Source organism: Camelina sativa, chromosome 17, assembly GCF_000633955.1.
Source record: "Camelina sativa cultivar DH55 chromosome 17, Cs, whole genome shotgun sequence".
NCBI classification, from domain to species: Eukaryota; Viridiplantae; Streptophyta; class Magnoliopsida; order Brassicales; family Brassicaceae; genus Camelina; species Camelina sativa.
Genome location: NC_025701.1, coordinates 9,791,942 through 9,801,033, shown reverse-complemented (window position 1 = coordinate 9,801,033; position 9,092 = coordinate 9,791,942). Strand labels below are relative to the sequence as shown.

General features: G+C 32.8%; 1 long non-coding RNA gene across 1 annotated transcript; it reads left to right on the top strand.

Annotated features, from left to right (window-relative positions):
• LOC104756454 lies at nucleotides 6,999–7,483 on the top strand. The gene is made up of 2 exons (XR_762304.2): nucleotides 6,999–7,207; nucleotides 7,296–7,483. It is a non-coding gene; the product is annotated as an uncharacterized LOC104756454 (long non-coding RNA).

Below are 9,092 nucleotides of genomic sequence, written 5' to 3'. Positions count from 1 at the left end.
AACACAACCCCAATTGTAATATGGACCATCAAACTTGTTTGTAAACACTTTTGTAATCTTCCGGGTAAGTGAGGACTTGTCTTTACCAAACCTTCAAAAACAAACACACAAACAAATCAAAAGTAAAATTCTAATCGAAACCTTCAAACATAAACAAATTGAAAGTACAAATTTTAATCAATCTAAAAATTTTAAAAATTCTAATCAATCTAAAATAAACCTCCAAACACAAACAAACCTAAAAATTCTAATCAATCCAATAAAATTATAATTGATCTAATCAACTAAAAATCATAATCTTACAAAGTGGTTCCAGGCTCTAATGAGGGAGGGAGGACAGTGGTATACAACTCACGGCATGGTTGGACAAACATGTCATGCAAAGAAGCGAGTACATCAGCTGGGAGATTTGATTGCCTTACACCGTCATCCTCAGAATCAGCTTCTTCCTCATGTGAGTTTTTGCGCTTGAGAACTGTGATGCGATACATAAGCTGCTCGAGGTTGACCAGGTTAAGAAGAGGGTGGTCGATGATTTGAGACGTGAGGAGACTATCGAGGTAGAGGAGACTATCGAGGTAGATTCGAGACTTGAGGAGACTGTCGATGATGATTTGTGACTGACGGTTAAGGAGACTGTCGATGATGATTCGTGACTGACGGTTGAGGAGACTCTCAAAGTTGACTCGAGAATTCTGGTGGATTCGTCGTGGATGCGAGAGGTTGAGGAAAAGGACGCCTGATTGGAGCTTTGCTGGCAGGAGATGTTCCAGGAAAGCTCCTCAAGTTCTGGAACAGATTCGTCGGAGGTGGATAGTCTCGGTAAGAAGGTGTAGGTCTTGCTGGAGGCTGAAGGATTGGGACAGGAATTCCCTGAGAATCAGTGTCTGGATCTCCCTGGTTTGCCGGCGTGAAGTCATATTGGCTGGGAAGAGTAGTGGGTCTTCGATTCGCCGTTTGTGAGGTTCCAGAGGTTCGATTCGAGGGGTTTCTTCTTCCTCCTCCTCTTTTCTTTACTCCAGCCATCAAGGGTTTACGGTTTCGTCGAGTGAGAGGAATTTAGATCTAGGGTTTTTAGGTTTCGCCGTTTCGTCTCGAAGAAGAAGAAATAAATGTTGGATTAGGGTTTGTTCGGGGAAGAAAACGAATAAGAAATGGGTTTTCGTGTTTTGTTACGGTCCAAATTTTGTTAATGCCCAAATTAATTAAAGCAGTCGCTAAAATAGTAGCTCTTTAGTCGCAATTTTTAACGATTATCAAACTGGTCTCCAAATTAGTCGCAAATTGGCGACTACACTGCGACATTATGCATCAGTCTCCAATTAACGTCTACTAGGCGACTGTTTTATTTTAGTAGCCATTCAATACCAAAACAATCGCAATCCAGTCGCTAAATTTAGTGACTGTGTTTTTAGTTGCAATTTACAGTAGGCAAATCTATATTTTCTTGTAGTTTGTGATATAAAAATGTTTAAGATTATCAATGGGATTGATTTGTTGTCTAGCTAAATTTTGAAGTATGTGTACGTAGGTAGATTCAAAACTTTGACATATATGCCCTATGTATTTTGTATTTTATATTTTATATTATATATATATATATATATATATTTATAACTTAGAAGTTTTTTTGGCTATATAAACATGAATTGATTAACAAGTGTTTCTCAATTCACAAATTTATATCGAACCCTTGTCCCATCATTTCTCTTCCTGGTTCTTGTGCATGTCAGCATAAGAGAAATGAAAGCATTTTTGTTCCAAGAAGAAAACTTAAGAGGGTTTACTCAAAACCCACAATGAATTGTATACCGGTTCTTCTTGTAAGAAGAATCAAAGTGGAAGATAACAACAAACCTAAAAGTAGAATAATAGTCGAAATCACCCAATTATAATTGTATACTAAACCATCTTTTTTAAGGTAGGTCCCACGAACCAACCTATTTTATAAACTCGTACCATGTAAATAAATTACATTTATTTAATTAATTGTACTATATATATATATATTAGTTATAAACATGTAACATGCCAGTCATTGAGTGGTTAGTGATAACGAAACGATCGTCGACTTTTCCTTTGGGTACGTGGAGCTACTAACAATCTTTGCCTAACTAATTGTCTCATCGGTTATAGACCTGAGTGTGTTGTACAGAACCTTTAATTTGTTAAGAAGGGTCTTCTTTTATTTCATCGCTCTCTCTGATCATTTTAAATGGATTCATCTTGAAATTGAGGAATCATGGTTCTCTATTACGATCTCTCAGTACTGGTTTGGTTACACTATGAACCTACTAATGGTAAAAACACTTCGCTTTTTGTTTTGTAGGTTTTAAAGATTAGTTTGGTTTTCGATTATTAATCAACACCGCGTTACGGAGAGAAGTCGTCGTCATCACGTAAGGTAAGGGATAAAACAATCCCACCCAAACCCTGTCGATAAGTGAAAAGATAAAACTAACCCATACGTGTTCTAAATATTACGAAAGTAGCCTTCCTCTAGGAGGGAGGACATTGTACTAACAGATTGGACAAGACAAGAGATAGAGAGGCCACACCTCACACACGTACGGGTTTTTATGTCTCGTCGTCCCTACGCGCGTGCAAGTGGCTCATTGTCCTCCTTCCTTCCTTCCTTCTTCTCTTATTCCATAAAACGACGTTGTTGTTATTAATGACGAGTTTTTAGCATTATTCTAATCCATCGTTGTTAACCGTGTCTCTCAGTTTAAACATCTCGTGTCGACTTCTTATTCGTTTCTACATCAATTCTTACATTCCTTTTACTAATGTTTATGTCAATCTATGTTTGCCAATAGTTTCAATTGCTGACTTTTTATAAGATAATATATATATACATGACAAAAAAAAAAAACATGAAGAATATATAAGAAATCAAGAAAGTTATAGATTATGTTTTAGTATAAGAGTGAAATATAAATAGAAATGTAGAAAATGAATTATAAAAATTGTTGGTTGAATCGTATACCAAAAATGATGTCGCAATTAAGAGTTAAAAGTATTTAGAATATAATGATAATATATATTATTTATAAAATCTAAAGCATATAAAATTTTCACTTTTTAGATTATATTATTTTTGAAAATTTTGTTATTAAAATGTAATACTTTACTCTTCTTTCTTATAAATTTATTTTGTATTTATCAGTGCGATATTAAACAAAATGGGATTCATATTGTATATTTTCACTAATATAGTGGACACAGGAGTTGACAAAAAAAAAGGAAGAGAGTGAAATTGAGTTTTCTTTCCTATGTTCTTTTTCTCTAAACATGCCATCATTTTGTAAGCTGAATGTTAGCTTTTTGAGGTTGTATTTGTTAATATATAATGGGAAAAAGGTGAAAGGGAAATTAGCTGTGAGTTGGTACGGAAAGTGGAATGCAATGGATTGGACCATAATCTCACTAATCAATCACTAACCAACAGTACTGCTAACCTATATGTGCTCCATTGTTGACTGTACTATGATAACTTCTCTAACTTTAAGTACTAGTACTACACCTCTCACTAATTTATATGTATACTTTTTTACTTATTTCTTTTGTATGACAAACTATAATCGAATAACCTAAGATTTTTCAATGTACATTATAACTATTACTTGTATATATATATCAATTAAGCAAAGTAGCCACACACACACACCAATTGTGGACAGTTAATAATATTAAAACCCATTAAAAAAAAAAATGATGGACCTATTTCATAAACTTTTGTCGATGGATGCTACACTAACGGAACATGATAGGTTTTTCGATAATGCCCAAAGAAGCTAATTCATTATAATAAAGCTCGCATATGCTTGAAATGTTTTATTGATTATTTCTATCATCATCGCGACCGACTTTTAGTTTTTAAATAAATCATGCACTCTTGATAATAAAATGTTTGTTGCTTTTTGTTTGTTTGCTAGCTGCTTGGTTAACCGCATACTATGAAGTTATTAATTTGGTTGGTTTGAACAACATTCGGCTTTTATAAGATTTTAAATATCATTCGGAGTAATAATTTTCATTTTGCATTATTTGATGTAAATAATAGAACTGAGACGATTGTATTTAGTGTGTCGCCCCCGACACAACTCTCTTCCCAACATTTTCTGGAATGAAGTGTTTGTTGTTTATTATAGTCGTATATATATCTAAAAAGCATATAATAAATTGTTAGATTGGTCCATAACCATATCATATGGCATACTATGAGATTATATTCTAACAATGTCGCAACACTATTAGTTTTTTTTTTTCTTCTTATAGGAACAATAAAGCAAAATAACCGACATAGAGCAACCAAATGTAACCATGAACCGTTACTGGAAGTAAAAAAGGAAAATGATGAAGAATGAAAGAGAGTCAAAATGTCACATGGTGGTCCAAACTCCAATCACAGATCAAACGTGCAATGTATTGAGCCTAATCCCTCAACATCGATCCTCATGCAACATGCTTCTTACCACCAACAACGGCGGGTTTTTATTTCTATTTGTCATATGAATTGAAATATAAACCAGTGTATATATGTGTCCCATCTCCATATATTCTAATTCTATTCTATGCTAAAGGTTTTTCATATACAATGATTGGAATTTTTTTGTGAGAGGAAATAATTTGCAAATTCTGAGTGCATTTACACGTACGTATATAAACTATATATATATATGCTAGCTCTCGAATCTTCTTTCAATGTTTTATGGAGTTTGGAATATATAATCTAATGTAATTTATCGGTATGCCAAGATTGTTTTTAAAAGTATGACAAGAAAAAAAAGTTAGGTTGTATTATAAAGTAATTAATCTTTGTTGATATATAACTTTTTGACTAGTAATATTGTATAACAATTTTTTTTGAAGAAACCATCATGATATAGTGTACATATTATCAACGTCACCTTTTTTATTTATTGAAAAGGGTTTATAACGTCAACTAGAGGTCAGCGACAGCTGTTTGTGCACATAATCTACTAATTATAACAAAAAAGAAAATGTAGTTTAAGATCATAATATATGTAAATTGAATTGGAAAAAATGTCATTTAAATCATGAACTTTCAAATTTTGGCCATTTAAACCATGAACTTTGTTGTAGGCCATTTAAAACATCAACTTTTGTTGATTAATTTTTTTAAACATGAAATTTTGTTGACCAAGCCAAAAAAGACATGACGTTAAATCTGATAGTTGACCTACTAACAGACGTTACTTTGCCATTAATCACACCATTACTAACAAAACGACGTCGTTTTAATGGAAGTTTTAGTTCGAGAAAATATCATTTAAACCATGAACTTTTAAATATAGGCCATTTAAACCTTGAACTTGTAAATGTATGTCATTTAAACCATGAACTTTCAAATTCTGTCATATAAACCATGAACTTGCCTTGGGCGTTAGGTGAAAACTAGACAACCTGAAAATTTTGGTTATCGAAGCAAAAGTATATAACCCTAACCGGCTAAACCGTTTAACCCTTAGTTTAGTTTCTCTCTTCTTTCTTCGACTCTGCCTCATGATGCGATTCTGAAAAAGAGAATGAAGAACATCAATTCATCCTTTTTTTCGATCTTTGTTATGTATTCTGTGTCTTTTTTTATTTGTTTTGAGTTTTTTTAATTTATTAGGACACTACACTAGAGTTTGAAGGATTGATCATCTTGTTTTAAGATACTACACTAGAGTTTGAAGGATTGATCATTGTATTCATGTATTATGGTTTAAATGACATAAATTTGAAAGTTTATGGTTTAAATGATATACATTTATAAGTTCATGGTTTAAATGACCTATATTAAAAAGTTCATGGTTTAAATGATATTTTTTCGAACTATAACTTCCATTAAAACGACGTAGTTTTGTTAGTAACAGAGTGATTAACGGCAAAGTAACGCCTGTTAGTAGGTCAACTATCGAATTTAACGTCATGTCTTTTTTGGCTTGGTCAACGAAACTTCATGTTTAAAAAAGCTAATCAACAAAAGTTGATGTTTTAAATGGCCTACAACAAAGTTCGTGGTTTAAATGGCCAAAATTTGAAAGTTCATGATTTAAATGACATTTTTCCCAAATTGAATTATAACTTGAAGCATTAGTATTAAGTCTTATATTTTGTATCGAGTCTCATGCATAGTTTGTATCAAAATGTATGGTAGATGAAAATATCGTTTTTGTTATTACCCCGTGATTAAATTTAAATTTGTGAATAAAAAGTTTAAAATCAATCAAACACAACATGTACGTTTTGATAAATAATGCATATGTACGTTATAAAAGAAGAAATTTAATGAGTAAACTCATTCGTACAGATTCCAACCATTTTTGTTTGTTTGAATATATTTCGAGTGTAAGGTTCATTGGACGTGGTCATGAGTCATGAATATATGTAAGTACAATAATTTTCCATTATCATAACCACTTATTTCAATCGACTGTTCTCTGATGTGAAAACCTCGGATCTGACAACTTATATATTTTAGACAGAAAAACCATATAAATCAATCAAAAAAGTGAAACTTAGAAGGTTTATGCGATCAAAACTCAAAAAAAAAAAGAGAGTAATGAGGCAGGTATATATGCCACGTGTTTTGTGAATGTAAAAAGATTCGACTGAGAGGGGTATTGAAGTTGGTATTTTAAAAGATTCTAGAGTATTTTTAAAATCATTTGTTATTCAATTGATGATTTTTAAAAATCTTTTAAAATCCTATGTTATTCAATTTAGATTTATGTAAAATCATTTAAAATAATATACAATACCTTGTTATTCAATTAATGATTTATAAAACTTACTTGAAATCTACTGTTATTCAAAATATTACAACTTTTAAAAAAACTGCTACTTTGAATGATTCTAAGAGATTTTGATTTGTTTTTTAGTTGAAAATGCTTCCCCTCAAAATCATACCTTTTGAGGTAGAATTTTACAAGAATTTATAAGAAAAAACTGTATTTCCTGGAAATTCAAAATTGAAACATAAACAGCCTCACCTCATCACGTCCTCTTCACCACTCCCCACTCCGATCCCACCACCGGAAAATTCGATTGCTTCCTCTCTCTTGTTTTGCATTTGGCAGTCTCAATGGGAGATTTATACACATGACTGAAGATCATCAAGTGATTAGCTTGCCCGAGAGAAAATGATTCCAAGATGCAGGACTATCATTGAGAGATGGAGAGAATCGGATCTTTCGTACTAGCTCAATTAATTAAACATGCTCTAGTGATTCCATCTTCATTGTAACAAAATCACCAAGTCTGATTTGATAATTTTGTTTCAGGTATAAACCTTGCAAAGATGCTTGAAGACAAATTTCCAAAGCAGCAAGATGGCTGTTTAAGTGCAGAGACATATATATGTCTGTGCATATCGATCAATCTAGTAAAGATGTATTTGCTCAATTGACTAGGTAACATACACGTAATAAGTTTGTCCCTTGTTCTCATTCTTTTTTGCTTATTCTAATAAAACGTAATAAGTTTTTGCTGCTGTTTGCCCCTCTGTTTTGTCATCTTCTTCTTCTTCTTGTGTTTTTTTCTTTTTCTTTTCTTCATCTTCTTCTCGATAACTCCTTTTTTTTGCTGCTGTATGGTTGCTACTCTCTGTTTTTGGTAGTCTTAATGAGCTCTTACTTATTATTTTTTGGTTAAACTCCTCTGCTCTTTTCTTTGCAAGTTACAACAAATCTTTTCCACATTAAACTCTTGTCACCTCAAAGACAATATACAATACTGCACAACAAGCAACACACATGTAAACCAATCTCCTAAGCTTACTTCTCATCAATCTAATCCCTTGTTAATCCAGAAAAATAAAAACATGGAACATAAGATTGTTTTGGTAGGCTATGTTTTCCATGTGATGATCATGATGGGATGGTGGTGTTTCTTTGCTATTATCATCGCTAATGCTATTGTGATTGGACGGCGTATTACCGTAGATATTGTCGTTGAAGTTGTTGTTGTGATGGTGGTAATTGTGGTTGTTGTGTACATAGTCGCTGAAGATAGACGTGAATTGCTTGTCATTAAACCTGTCAAAGTGGTGGTTTCCGACCCTGGAGGCAGGTGGTGCAAGGTAAGCGATGGATTCGCTGATTGAACAACGATCAGTCTCATGACAAATGATGAGAAGTCGAGAGCATCCGTCATCGTCATCTGAATTCTAAAGGCAATTTTTTTTTATAAAGTACCCTAAAATCTCTCAAAATCTAACTATAAAATCTCACCAAATCACAAAGTATTTTTAGAAAAATATATAAAAACTCTAATAAATAACCAGAAATCTTCTAAAAGCCAATCAAATCTTGCAAAAACCTAAAATATTCAAATCCCACCAAATCTCCTAAAATACAAGTTCAATACCCCCTCTGAGTTTGAACGCAACTATATTTCTAATCTAGTTTTCATATTACTAAACTAGTATAACGAACTGATTTATCTTCAGTAAATAGGTAAGTACTAAGTAGGTCATGGGAATGGGTCAAATTTAGTTGTTGAGTCAACAACGTTGGGATAATTTTATTTTTTCAATTTCGGAACTTCCATATCAATATTGTCGGTGAAAATGTGAAAACAACGAGTCCACGTCAAATTAAAAAAAGATAATACGAGTCATCTTTAATCGAAGAGCTAGCATTCGATCGTATCAATTGGTCATTGGTCAATTGCGTTCTAGGCAAATTACTGCGACTAGCAGTTCTTGTGCTCATTATAGAATGTTGTTCCAAAGATTTGATCCCAGAGATGAATTTATGATGAGGATTGGAGATGGGAAAGCATAAGATTGAATCCAGTGTTGAGAGTCTAATGTTTCTCCGCTCTGTCCTTTAGAGAACTAGGAACCCCTATATATATGGACGATCTCCTCGCACTGATGAGTTACGAGGAACCACCCCGGATCACTTATATGTGACAAGAACGAACAAGTCTTAGAACTTCAAGTGACAGCTGAGAAACATGATCAGACTCTTTCTCCATCGTTGATTAAGTGCTACATTGTCCTCTCCTATATTTTTATTCGTAATTTATACTATCTTTCAATATATATATATATATAAAAAAAAAAAAAAAAAAAA